The sequence below is a fragment of the Ammospiza caudacuta genome, chromosome 5 (genome assembly GCF_027887145.1).
Source record: "Ammospiza caudacuta isolate bAmmCau1 chromosome 5, bAmmCau1.pri, whole genome shotgun sequence".
NCBI lineage: Eukaryota > Metazoa > Chordata > Aves > Passeriformes > Passerellidae > Ammospiza > Ammospiza caudacuta.
The window spans coordinates 24,685,022-24,700,335 of record NC_080597.1 but is presented as its reverse complement, the minus strand read 5'-3'; positions in this window follow the sequence as shown (position 1 = coordinate 24,700,335).

Below are 15,314 nucleotides of genomic sequence, written 5' to 3'. Positions count from 1 at the left end.
GGTAAATGCAGGCCTAATGCAAAAGATGGTTGAGAGACATTTGTAGCCACTGAGGATACTCTTCTGTGCTGAGAAATGCATCATGAGTGAAGGTGAGAGGCAAAAGCTTCAGAAAAGTATAAAAAGCATGAGATGCAACCCCTCAAATAAAATGGATACAAAAAATGCCAGGACCTGACTTTTGAGCAGATTATGAAACATTTTTCTAATACTTTTTAATGAACGATGTCCTATGGCATTTTCTTGCACACCAAATTGTTACAAAAAGCAAATAAAACCCCTCCAAATTACACACACATACATGCAATTGTTAAGAGTGAGTTTTCTATTGCAAGCTTCTTTCTATTGCAGGCTCCAACAGTCAGCAGTAAGGAAGCGCATTCATGAATTTATTCTATTTATAGCCCCATTGTAACTGATGACAGAATATCATCAATTTGTTTCACGTCAATTATTCCTTCAGCTCATCAGGTGGGAGTTCGGTACACAGATTAGACCAAATCAATAGAATGGCGCGATGACTTCCTGGGCATTGCACCAAACTTGAAGTTAATAAATCTGTTAAAACTTGGTGTGAAAGATCTCCCTCATCATAACTTGACTGTACTTGAAGCTTTCCACAGACAAAGAGCTTCTCTATATATTTAAATTAAGGCTAGACTGACAGCCTCCAAAGAGTACTATAATTTAAGGTGCTGTCATTGCTACTACACTAGATATGGAAAGGAGGAGGCAGTTAAAATTTTTTAGTGAAGAATCATTAGAATCAAGGGAAATGCCTTAACTTAGGAAAAAAAAAGGGGAATGAATGTATAAGAGCATATTTTAAAAAGACGTACACAAAAAAAGAAATTGTTGAGCTTCTAAAACTCTAGGAAATAACGTGAAAGAAGGATATGTAAAATGAGACAACAAAACATAAGGAAAACAGCAAGTTGAGACATACATAACTATAATCCATAGTTAATACATTAAATAGCTAGGTAATTTAAGAAGGATGCATATACATCAGTTTACTTGGATAACTGAAATTGCCATTTCTCAGTTGAAGAGATTTTGCCACTGTCTGATACTCTGGAAAGAACATTTGAATGCTGTGAGTTATATTGGTGTTCTGAAGTACTGCACCACAGACAGAAATGTTATTCTACATCATGTCTATTAGTTTAGATCTCACAGACCATAGAGCTGAAAGGTCTGATGTCATTCTAGCCATGCAACAGAAGATAATATCATTAGCTGAACTATCACTATATATACATCTGCTCAGAAAAAATCAAATTAGGCTACAATAGGAATTTTACCAGAATAAGAAAATGGTGATTGGTGTAACACATTTAATGTGTTCTGTGAAGTATGCTTCAATATTTTACTTAGTCATATGATATGACAGAGTGTTACAGGTTAATTACATGCTATGTACCTCTAGCTTTGACATTACCAACTACAGAATAGTCATAACTTTAGCATTAAAAATGTAGTCATGCTGTGCATGCCACAAAATTTATTTGTATTTACACAGTCTTCACATCTTTTGGTGAAATTATGAGTTGCATTTTCCTGAAAAGCTCAAGGATTCCAAGCAAAAATGGAATATCCCCTTTATAAAATAATTTTATTTTTATTAGACACACTTTGTAAGGAATGTTAAATGAAGTAAATAAATAGTAGACATCCAACATCTTGCTTTTATTACCAGCTGTTTGTTATTTTAAGACCATAGACTGCACAGAGTAATTCCTGACTGACAGTGGTGAAAGTGAGAAGTGAACGGGACCTTTCAGAGCTCCATTGGATTTGGAAAGGTCTATCAGTGCAACAGTAATAATTCCATTATACTAAAGATGGGGTTTACGTGGCATTGTTAGTTTTTACCTGCACTAAGCCCTTAGAGATCTGTGGAATGTTTCTAAAGAGCATTTAAAAGTTTACAAAAAATTCAAGTTCAAATGTATATGTAAAACACATAAGTAAGTTTAACTATCAAAGGGGTCAGACCATCAGTGAAAATACTTAATGTATCTACAAGCCAAAACCTGTTCAAGACAACTACCTTTAATGCAAAGGGACACATTTAAACAAACTTTGAGTTCAAAAAAACACTGCTGTCAGAGTTAGTCTATTTGACATCTACCCATTTGTACCCTGGTACAAGTTCCGCAGGACAGTCAAATCAACATCAACTTAGAAACTACCACAAATGGACTAATAATTGACTGAACAGTCTCATCTGAACTTCTCTGGTGCTTTTATCCAGCAAACAGAAATTGGATGTGAACAAGAATCACCTCAGTGGTATGAAGCTAGACTGGTCATATACAAAAGGAACTTCCAGTCACAGCAACGTGGGAATCAACTGAAGGGAGAGAATTCATGTATGCAAACTGGACAGCTCCAGTAAGAGCACTGAGTGTTCAAGCAAATTCACACAATGTGTTCTTTATGGGTGAGAGAGGCCTCTGATGGACAGACATAGTACCTAAAACCTAAGTTATAATCATTTAACAGAAACTGAGTAAGGAATGGCTGAATCACATTCACCTCCAAGCGTGGAGTGCAGAGTTGAACAGCATCGCACCCACAAGCATACACACATATGTACACCCTAGAGAAGACAGCATCATTCACACTCATAGGCAGGACCAAGTCAGGACTAGCACCACCCAAAGCAGTACTGAAACTCTGGTTAATTCAAATCAACTCAAAACAGTAAGAGATGGGGACCCAGTAATTCTAAGTTGTCCAACCATTATTTTGCATATTTTGAGGAGCTGAAAGCTCACCAGTGCATCTGAAAGACTTGATAAAGGTACTGGAACAGGTGGCAATGTTTGCCAAGTGCAGCTAGGATGAAAAACGATTGGGAAATGCTCATATTATAATTACAGGGTGAAGGTCCACTTACCAGTTTCCATGTACTTTCCTATTCTGCGGGGGCAGGGGGGAGGAAGAGCACAACAGCACCATCTTCCCAGATCTTATCTCTTTTGAAAATAGCAATGAACAAATAAGGGAGCCAGCTGGACTCACCAGCCAGCAGTACACATTAACATGCATGAAACCTCAATCATGGAATATCCTCCAACTTCTCCAACAAGCAAAAGACGAAGATGTCGCACAAATTCATTTCAGAAGTGGCATTCGTGGCCTTATAGGGAAGCGCAGAGGTTGGAGCTGACACCCCTGGCGGGATCGTTACGTCCAGCTCCCGGCCTGGGTTCGCCGCGCCTTGGGCAGCTTCTGTCGGAGGTGGTGACTCTAGCGACAAGCAGGCACCAGAAAGCCGCCGGTGCCGCGGCAGGCCACATCACCCTCTCGCCCTAAGCAAACGGATCAGCCTCGGGAAAGGAAGATGCTCTTGCAAGAGGGCGGGCAGCGATTCCCGCGGCTCTGACGGGCATCCCCCGCGCCGGGGGCTGTATCCCCGCCGAGCGCGGTGCGTGCCCGCCGCCGCCCCCCGCAGTCCCGCAGAGCTGCCCAGCACGGCGGGGATGCTCGCTCCGCCGCTCGCCCGGCCCGGCCCGGCCCGCCCCGCCGCCCTACCTCGCCCGCCCGCGCTGCCGGCCGTGGAGTTGCCGCAGCCCATGGGCGCTGCCCTGCCCGCGCTGCGCCCGCCGGTGCGCTGCGGTCACGGGAGACAGCCGACGGCGGGCGGAGCCGGGTGGGAGATAAAGCCGCGAGGACCCCTCCTCCTCCTCTTCCTCCTCCTCCTCCTCCCCTCCCCACCCATCGCCTGGGAAACAGCCGGCCCCGAGCGTCGCCGCCCGGCCTCAGCCCCGGCCCCTCGCCTCACGCCCCGTTCCTCCCCAGGGAGAGCCACGCCCCGGGCTGTCCCCTCGCCCGGACGGGCTGGAGCTGCTAAGCCGGAGATATGGCTCAGTCCAGACTCAAGCCTGCAGGACTACGAACGACCCCCACTCTCAGGCAACAAGCCCAGAGCCTCCCCGGGCAGTGGAGATGCTCCTTGGCTCACGCTCCTTGGCTCCACGGGAGCTTTGGGACACCCCTCATTCGCAAAGGGGAACATAGGCGTAACCGCAGGAACAGGCTGCAAACTCCATATCTGCTATCAATAATATCCTGATCACTATTTTAAGCAAATCTTTATCATGGATTTGGGTATTTCTCTCCTTACAAGAAACATGATGGTGAAACTGAAGACCCATTGAGTTGAGAAGAGCTTCAGATTCATTTTCCCCAAGCAATATCAGCAGCGCTGAGAAACATGAAAGATAAGTTTACAAATTCTTCAAGCAATCATTTTCATTCAACATTTGTGTCATTTACCAAAAAGAAATTGACTTTCTGTTAACCCAAACCTGTCTTCCACACAAAGGAGTAAAATACTCTAAAATCTTGATGGCTTGGTTTCTCCTCCTCCATCCTCAAATGAGCAGGAAGCTGAAATCCAATGGATACATTTAGATACAGCTGCAAATACTCCAGATAGATAGATAGATACTACTGCTACAACAAATTTGTTTAAGGGCTCAGAAAGATGTTTTAGGGGTGTCACAGATGCATCAGTATGATCATCACATATGCATCTGACTGATAACTGTCTTCTACAAAAGACCAGATATAAAGAGCTGCTGCCTGATCTTGCAGTGTGTTCTGAGAAGGGGGTAAAAAAAGAAATCACAATTCTCTTACTGGTTTCCCAGGAAGTACACATTAAAACAAAGCAGCTCCATAAGCAGCAGAGGCAATAACATCCAATCTCCTATGGATTTTTGATGTCCACCTCTTGACAAGGGTATAAGATCTCCCTCCTCTGACTGGCCACCTATCTTCATGTCAATTGCAGAAAGTCAGTATTTCCAAGGTCTTTGTCTATACCTTCCCAAGAAATTGTCTGAACTGAACAACCAGCTCAAAATTTAATAGGACAGGGCTAATGGGCACATAGGTTTGACTGCACAATTTCTTCACCATCACTGGTCCTACAGCAGACAGACAGTGCAAGTGTGTGTAGTTTTCTTCAGAAAAACAAAATCTCACAAAGGTTCAAAACCCCATCTTTTTGATAGTCAGTTTTCTGAAATTCACACATTGAAAAATGAACCCTCAGGCCTAGCTTTCAGCACCAAGCATCAGCTCAAAGAGAATTTTTAGTGGCAGAGTTAAGAAGGAAGAAAGGGTGCTCTGAAAGCAATGCTGAAAGACATCCTCCTTAAGGCGCCATGGTTTTCTAAAGTAAAAAGAAACAAACAAACAAAAAAAAAAACTCCCAGCAACCCACACTGACCATAGGCTTGGCACATTTTGAAGTATCTATGAGTGTATTTTTAATATGCAGTTTACCTTGGAGGAAGCAGTTGTGGTGAGCGCAGAAACCCAGTCATGTCCTCACATATTAGAAAAGGCAGCTGGGAGGCAAAATTCCCCTGGAGATGCCTTGACACCGAGCCACTGCCCTGGCCACGAGGAGAAGACATGAGGCTGTGGTAACCCGCAGTGGTATTAAGGATGACAGAAAGGTGATTTTACTTCTAAATGTTCTCACTCCTTTACAAGTTCAGTGTATTGCACACAAGCCAAGCACCCTGTGTGCACAAACTAAGGGCTGCACTATTGTCTACACAATAAGAAAAGAAACTTCCAGCACACCCATCCAAAGCTGGAGTTAGTAGCACTTTCAGGGGACTTATGACAGGAAATGTGATGTATTCCTCTATACAGTGTCTGGGATTGTAATGAGTCAGCCCCTATCTTGGCAGCTCTATTGTACTTGCCTCCTACTACAAATGGGAAGACACATTTTAGTTTCAACTTTACTTGTGTTTTACACTAACAGAGCATTTCACTTCATTACTGAAAATAACTGGTAGCAAAATACAGTCACCTAAGCAAGTTAATTAAATGAACACTTGACATTAAGGGAAGGGAGCGATGTGTTACGTGCATCAGCAAACTCCTGCCATCACACACCCTGTGTATATCATCTCCTCTGAGGAAGACTGGGAGATGTATGGATGTAAACTTCTGTAAGTATTTCAGAAGATGTAGTGGAAAAGGATTTCATTATTCTTTCCCTAAATTAACAGAAAATTTACCCAGCTGAGAAAACAGATTGATTAATGGGATTATCTAAATCTGAAATTCCAGTGATTTTCCCCTTTTGGGCATTTTTGCTTGTCTGAGTGCTTAAAATCCAAACAATCTGTCTGTCAAGCTGGTATGCAAGTCTATGGAAAGGATCGATAAAACCCATTACTTCTGGGTCCTAGGGAACATCCCTTATTTGCACAATAATATATACTTTCCAAAATCCTTTTTTCATTTAAGTATCCACACAGAAACATTATGTATCCATTATTTCTTTCTAACAAAACATTTGCTTACAAAAGGTTAGATCTCAGTTTATGCAAGTATTAGAGCAAGACTTTGATGATCCTTGTGCGTCTCTTCCAACTCAGGATATTCTGTGATTTTATATTAAAAAAATATAGTGCTAATTAGCATCTTCTGAGTATTTTTTTTGAACTGGGTCTCATAGACATGGATGTTCTCAAAATTGCAAATGTCCTGAAAATATTATCAGTTCTTCATCAGTAGTTAGCACCATGAGATAATTTTTTTCCTAACCAAACAGGAATTCAATTTAGACCAAACTTGCCCTGTTTAAGAGGCGCAAGTTGCACTGCAAATATGTGGTCAGAGTTTGCCAGTGCAACCACCTTGTTTATGGTTGATTCTCAATTCCATTGCTTTCAAGTTCTACTTCCCATGTTTTCAGGCTACCTTGTATTATGTTTCTCCCTGTCCAACTTTACAGTCTTGCTAGAGCACTGTTGTTTTATAGCTGGCAACCTGGGCTTGTAGGTTTCACTGACTTCTTCAAATATTATGATACAGGATAGATGGTGCTTGTGAACACTTAGCCAGTAAATGACAGAAAGTTACAACCCAATTTCCCAGTAAGCCTGAAAGGATGATTCTTCTTGAAAAATTCTGTAGTCCAAGCCCCAGCCTAACCAAAAAAAAAACCCAACCCCAAAAACCCCCCAACCCCCCCCCTCAAAAAAAACCAAACAACCCCCCCCCCAAATTATTTACATTAATAGAGAGGGGGTTTTTTACTTCTTAGTAAGAGGTATCATGATTCCACAGCCCTTGAAGTTGCTTACTGCATGGCAAAGGGAGACATTGAGAAGATCTCTACATTGCTGGGAACATTTAATTTTTAACAAAAAGGGTTGACTAATTTGATTTGGGTTACAGAAGCCAAATGACAGGCATAACAAAACACAGAGGGCAACAAAAGGAAAGAAACCTACAATTCCCCCTGTTTCTATACCATTTCCTAATAATGGCCATATTGTGGAAGCACTTGCTCGCACCAAGTGACCCCAACAGTGCAAGGTACTATCTGGACACATCAAGAATGTTCATCTTTGCTGGCAGTCAGAAAGACAAGAAATAGCTGATGGATGAGATAATAGAGGAGCCAAAGTAGGAAGCAGTGAGATAGCATTACTATTTATAAAATGGATGTGCCTAACAAGAACAAAAAAAAACAACAAAAAAAATCTATATTAGGTCAAAGGAAAGATCAACCTTATTCAGAATTATGCCTCTGGCAGCAGCTGAAGAGAACATAGGAAACTCATATGGTATGTGCCCCCCAAAGTCTCCCATCATCCAGCATTTACAGGTCACCGTCTGCCTGAGGCAGATGTATTTAGCAACCCTTAACACATTCTCTTCTATAAGCTTGTTCCACCAACCCTTGAACACATGTAAGACCCTGGCATCCTCTGTTCCACCTCCCAGCCACATTGAATTGAATTGAAGAACCTACTTTCGTGTGCTTTGAGCCTGGTGCCTGCCCACTTCAGCTGTTGGTGGTTTGTTCCTTATATCAGGATAAACATTGAATAATCAATTCCCCACTTCAGACATTTCTGACTTTTTGTTCTTCATAGTAGAATAAACACCAAAAAATCAATATGCCATATCCCCTTCCTTCACCTTTAGTTAGCAGCAGTGATAGCAAGTTGTCATTTTCTGGCAGTTGATCAATAGGTAGTTAGAACACTTTTTCTCAAAGAGATTTTCTGTGAAAGGGTTTAGAAACCCCATTCTAGAGACCAGGTTCTGCTAGTAATACCAAGTTTATACGACTTGTGCAGGGGAGGGACCCTGCATGGAGGGAGCAGCCACATTTCTTTGCCCCCTCATAGACTTACTGTAATCCACGCAGCGTGTCCCCCCTTGTATTCCTTGTCAGCAATGAGAAAATGTGGTAGAGGGCTTTTTACATGCCTCTCAGTCCCTTTTCTGGCTGCCTGGCAGCCCCGCACCCACCAGGGGAGTTTTTCAGCACCTGCCCTACACTCCTCTGAGCTCTGAGCTGGTCTTGCCTCACCTTCAGCTCACACCACAGTGAGTAGCCCACAGATGGGCCAGCTACCATCTAACCTTAAATGATCCACGTGGCATTACTTATCATGCCAGCACAGTGAGGAACAGAATCAAACCGCAAGAATGTAAGGGGAAAAGCAATTTGTCTTTCTCCTTGAAGGGACTGTGGAAAGTTTGTCTTGAATATTTCTTTTAAATTAAAATTATGACTCCTTTTGTTAAAAAAGACACCATAAAATGGTAGAACATGTATGTTTATAAGGGTCTGTGGAAGCAGACTTAAAAAATATTATTTAAATACCTCACTTGAAAGCAAAAAAAGAGCATTTGCCAATGCGAAGGATTTTCTTTCCTCCTAAGTCAAGACTTTAATTTATCTATCTGTTCCTGCTCTCATGGAAGTCACTAATAAAATTCTCACTGTTGGGCCAAATCAGACATGAATTGAGACAAAATCAATGATTTCTCCTAAAAAATCTAGTAAGCAATGAACAAGGAACCCATCAGCCAATCAGTAAGTGCCAAAGAAATGTGAAAATTCCGTTAGTGGATATGCCAGCTTTACAGAAATTTCTGCACCCCCCTCCTCCCCGGTCTCTGACAGAATAAATATCAGTTAATTTTGCAATAATTCTTTCTGATTGTGATTGTTGTCCACAGTCATGAAACCCCCTTTGTTTTTAAAAGGGGCATATGATTCTTAGCTGATTCACAAAGTAGAAATGGAGCTCAAGACTAAAACATTCAAAGGTATGTTCGGGGAAGAAATAAGTCGTACTTCAATGCTACTGTGTTCACATCAGTGTTATATCTGTTCCTAAAAAGTCTGGATTTCTTAAAGATTTCTCTTTAAGAGTTATTTTCAGGTGCCCTTGAAAATAAAAAATGGCCAAATGCTTAAATCGGATACTAAGAAACAGTTTGGAATCCCTTCTGTGCCCAAAAGGTTGATATATATGATGTATGAGATTCTTCTATTAAAGGTTTCAGAAAAATACAGGAGATAAGTAAGGTTGCTTCTTACCTCTGAGATGCCTGAAGCTTCATTGTACTATCTCAACAAAAAGCCTCCCAAAGCTCTATTCCAGAGGAGAACAGCATCTTACTCTCTTATTTTAATATATTATGCAGACAGATTAATTTCTTTCCCTGTCTCTCACTTCATAAATTAATTTGCAAGATGCAGCTAAATCAACTTTTCCAACGACAGCATTACAAAATAAAAATATGAAAAACTGACAAAATGCTAGAGAAAGGATCTTTATACTGTGCTGTCTTGAAGATGTCAGTGCAGCACTGCATCTTCTTGAAACAAAGTGTGTGCATCACTTCAGGCACATGTGTACCTCAAACACACTTGCTCCATTTGAAAAGCCTAAATTAGTACTCGAGTAGTGCAAGACAACTGCATTTAGATCCATGAGAGGAAACTCTCTGCCTCAGAACTGTGTATGAGAAAGGCACATCTCTTGTTTCAAGTCCCACACTTTTATTTCAAGAGGCCCCTCTGTACACACAGCTGTTATTTGTGCACTTCTGTGGGAAGATGATATCTCTGCTTGATTACGTTTTATTTTCCTGCACTTTTTCAGATGCCAATTCTTCCTCTGTTGTTCATATAAATTTCCATTGCAGTTTTCCACACATAAAAATTGCTTTTGCCCTATATTGGTACTGATGCCAACCAGCACAGTCTCTGCCTTGTTTTTGTATGCAGTGTGCCTGAAGACTATCGAAGCAGCAGACACATCCTCACAACAAAAAATGTCTTCAACAAAGCTGTATATTTATCTACCTCTGCTTAATTAATGTCTTAGCTTTTGAAAACTTAGGGAAAATTTGCTAGTCTTTTTAGAGTAGCTATTTATAATTCACACGGACTGTGACTTTCATAACTTGCAAGTGCCATTTAATTGAAATAATAGAATTCTGCTTCAGCAAATACCAGCCAGACTAAGAAAAGATAAATGTACATCAAAACAGCACCTCTCTATATAAATATGGGTTTAACACAAGAAGATGCTAACAATTTTGATTAATCAAAACTTCTGTTATACTCAGCATACAGTAAACAGAAGTTCTTACCATTAGCAATATGGAAGCAGTGTGTGTTAGGTCATTAAAAAGAAAAAGGCACCCACAAATACCGAGTACCATATTGTGCTTTGGTGACTTTTAACACACAGAATGTAAGTTCTAGCAATTCTTAAGCATTTAAGGGTGGTTCTTGTATGCATAATTTCAAATATTTGTAAGAGCAGAATATTTGTACCCATGAAATAAAACCAACTGTAAGCAATCAATAGTAGTTATATGAGGTCCTCACATGTTCTCATAGGAGGCATCCTTTCAGTACCTATATAAGGGTGACAAACTCCTCTCATTTATATTAATAAAGATTAAGAAATTCACCCTTGTTAAACACAGACTCAGCTTTTGGAGTCCACAAATAGAGGCAAATGGTAGAGACAGACAAAGAAATTGACAGTTTGGGAATTTCTGCATTAAATACTTTATCTAGTTTCATTTATTCCAGGTTTAACAGCAAAGTGGAGGCAGCACACCCAAACCATCTGTTCCTTAATATATACCTGGAATTACTCCCAAAAGGCTGGTATTTTGTTTATTAGTATTTGCATGGCATTTCAAAATACATGACTTGGGGCTCCTAAAATGCATGGAATTGTGTGAAAACAATGAACATAGATTAAAATAATTGCTGTGGAGATTTAATTCTTTGATTTCTGACAGTGAGCATTTAGGATTCAAGGACTTGCTTTTCTCTTTCCTCCAGAATGAGATGGGCCAGCCACTTTCCAACCAATCCCAAATCCCTTCCATCTCATAATAAGAAGAACATGTCACTTATGGAAGGTCTGATGGGGGCTGACAGCCTGGTAGTCCCTCACAGCAAACCTGCCCTAGAAGGCTGAGACATGGTAAAACCACAGGTGCTGGCAGCAACAGTCCTGATGTACAACAGCAAAAACAAGAAGAGATCTGGACTCAAACCTAACAATGACCAGAGCACTTATTTGAAACAAAGACACTCTTTTTTGATTTAGTTTTCAAAGTACTGAACATTGCTCCATTTGGCAAGGCTACAACACAGTGTAAATCAAATCTAATAAAACCTCTGAAATTCTGTATGCACAAGCAGTTCTGTTCAGGGGAGCAATGAAAAACTCTGGCAACTTCTCTTCTGTCACAGATTTCTTTCAAAACTTTTAAGTTAGCTAAAACACTGATGAGAACATTTCCCATTGCATTATTATTCATGTTCTCCCAGTAACAGATATGATACTGCTCTTTTCGGAGGGATTTTTTTCTTTTTGCTATTTCACAGAAGTGGGATTTGAGAGGGTGAAAAAATAATTAGAAACCACTGGTCCTTTCTGAGAAAAAACTACGCACATTACTAGGTGCTGTTGACTCTAACAGCAGTACATGCTGTCTGCATGCTTCATGCTTCAACTGATAGTTGCTGACCTAGGATCTTGGAAGCACTTACGTTTACAGAATATTTAAAGATAATGACTGTATCTGACTCTTGAACTAAATGTTCTGGTTTTAAAATGTGAAAGAAAAACAAGGAAAAGCAATATGTTATCATAAATGAACTTGAAAGAACTGAGAAACTATTTACTGATCCAGCCAACATTTATATGCCTGATTAATTTCCAGGAATCTGACAGGCTAAACACAAGTTTCTAAGTTTGCAGGACTGGAGCTGGGCTGTCAAGTCCACAGGTAACATGTGGCATTGTTGCAGGGTTACAAACCGCCTGCCTGCATGGCAAATCACATGATGGAAAGCAAAAGGGTGGGGCAGGTTCTCAGCTGCAAGGCAAATTCTGCACAAGTTCAGGTGCTTGAGCAGTCACATATGGTGGGCATTTTATAGCCCAAAGAGCTGGCCATAGCCTGGTGAGATTCACCTTGCTTGTACCTTGCTCACAGTGACCTTTATCCAAGGAAAATACTGAGAGGGCTTTGCCAACTGGAAGACTTATTTTGCTAACAGCTCTGCTGTCAGCCTCCTAGGGGCTGTGCTCTGTCACCCATGCTGTAAGGGCAACACCCCTCTGAAAAGACCCTCCAAGAGCTACAAAGCTGCAAAAGGCAATCACAATGTGTAGCTTGCAACCTCTCCTATAATGATTCAACCCTGCTCCCCTCACACTCCTCACTGGCCCTTCCTAAAGCAAGTCACCAGCTCGCCACAGCAACAGCCCTGCCTCCAGCAACAATGCTGGACGGAGTGCTCAGCGCACATGCTGCAGAATTCCAGCTGTCTGGCAAGCCCCTCATTTGCAGCAGTAGGTCCAGTCATATGACAGGAAAGGGTTCCCAGTATTTGGCTTTCTCCAGACAGCAGAAGAACTTCTAAGCAGCCGCCACAGGAAGAAAAATTGGAAACATCTGATCCTGTGACAGTGGAAGCATCTGAGCACTGTGGAGGAACCCAGAGCTCTGGGATGAGAGGATTCCTGCTGAGCTGCACTGGGGGTGCACAGACCTGCTGCCTGGGCAGCAACGCAGCACTGTATTTTCCTTGTACGACTGTGCTTGGTTGTGTACTTGTGCTCCTGACATTGTCTCAGCAGCCTGCTGGGAGGAGTCACTGCCCAGCAGGAAACAAACAGATTGTGGTATCTGTGCTGTTTGGGTGCTGCCTAGAGTTTCCTTAATGCTTTCTGTATCATCCTCTGGAGTTTTTTGCTGTTTCTCTAAAAATACAAAATTACATCCTATTGCACCACCACATCCTGCTCTGCCTTTGCCCTGGGCAGCACAGACAGACCCTGCTCAGGGGGGAAGCTGGCAGGAGAGATGTTTGGGACTTCTGTGGTCTCCAGCAGCCTCAGTTATGTACCCAGACCCTGTTGTGCTACATGGTGTATGGAGAACAAAAAGAGTCCAAACAGAAAACACGAAGACCAAAAAGGATATAATTACACTGGCAAACTTATGTGGACTTCTAATAGGCCTTAAGGTATGTTCTGCTACATATAAATGTTAAGACATTATCAGTCAGCTTTTTTTAGCCTAACCAGCCATAGAAAAATTAACAAAAGTGAATCAAAGGGAGTAATCAGAATTAAGACCACATTAATTTTTCAGTTGTGTTCAGAAAGAAACACAAAAGTACAGGGCTTGATTGGTTCATGTGATCTCATGATAAAAAAATTAGACCAAGAGCTGGCTTTAGACACAGTAAGGGCATTTGCTTCTGATAATTGTATTGATGTTGCAAAGACTAAAAAACCAGGTTCCCTCTGACACTGAACTGATAGTCTTTTCTGCAGATCCAGCCTGCACTTGAATGTGGTTTTCTGACTTTTGGTAACCTTTATGTCTAACATGTTATTTATTGGCACTTGATAATCATATGTCAGGCATTAGAGGTCTCATATTAATGTACAGAATCATATCGGACATGCATTTCTTTGATGAAGTACCTTTATTATTCTTTCTGTCACTTCTTGTATTTCATCCAAAGATTTTTCACCACTTCTCACACAGCCCTGAACTCTGTTGGACCATCACCTGAAGCAGGTTAGGGAGCAACATATACCACAAAAAGCACAGCTAGGAGGAGGAAGGAGCCTGTGCATTGAATTTGCGCTGCAAAACCATAAAATTTAGCTTAAAATATTCCACTAATTCTCCAACGAACTACCCACTATCTCATGCTCCTATTTCTTGCAATGCAAATGCAAACTGTTAAATCAAATGCCCTCCATCAGACAGGCCCCCAAACAAAAAGTCACGGCAACACTATCCGAGCCCACACAGCGCAGGGCAGGGCAAGCATGGAGGAAGTCATGGCAACACCTCTGACTGGTATGGCCATCGGTGACTTCAGCATTTGAAACCGTATTTTTATTCTGGATCTGGGTGGAGACTGCTGCTGTGCTTGGTTACAGGAGGGCACTTAATTGTCCTTAAATTACATGAAATAAAAGATGGTAGTTATACCCTTCACCTTCAATGAGGTTTTAATTAGATTCATCCCACCAGCCAATCTATCTGTGCATGTCCATTTTGGCATATTACTAACATGTTTAATGGAAATAAACAAAGCCATGTGTTTTATGTTAAAACAAAGAACACGACCTCTTGGTCACAAAGCAATTCATAATTTCAGTGGAATTTTATTTCAGTTCAGTATTATGGGTCATACACAAAATCACAAGATACTCGTTTCCTGTGTGTCCAAGAGATGTCCAGTACATCAGATGTCCTAGTATTAATTTAACCAGTTATTTATTCAGATACTATTAAAAAAATTGTTTTGGGATGCTTCTGATAGTGAAAGTACTAAGAGTCCTTTTCACATCTTTCACTTGTATTCATTTGAAGCAATTTATTGCTACTATCATATAACATATCCTCTGTATTTATATATACATTTATATAAAGTTGCACAACTTATGGTAAATTATTACATGTCTAAAAGTCATCTGTAGTTCAAAGATTTGTTACTGAGCACAAAGAAGAATATGAGACACTTTGTTAAAAGCATAAATATACTCAGCTGACTCAGCAAATATGTGACTACCACACCACTGCTCAGAAATTTCTTGTAAAGTATAAGGTATGAAGCCAAAAAGGAAGCATAATGCAATAAGTTCTTTAAAGATATAATGGAACATATGAGAAAGAGAGCACAATGCACAATGACTTACTCTTTAACCAGTCTAACCAGAAAAAAATAATTACAGTCAGCTCTCCATTAATACTGGGTGGATTATCAAATTTGGAAATAAATTAGGCTAAGGATGCACAACAGCTGCCTTGCTTCCAAACAGTCCAATTAAAGCTGGCAGGGCTTATTAACTCAGGGACAGCACCATCCAGGCTTGGCACTGCTGCTTCCAGCCTTGAGCTGGTGCTAGGCAGCTAGGGGGAAAGCACTTGGGCAGACTGGAAGCATGGCACTG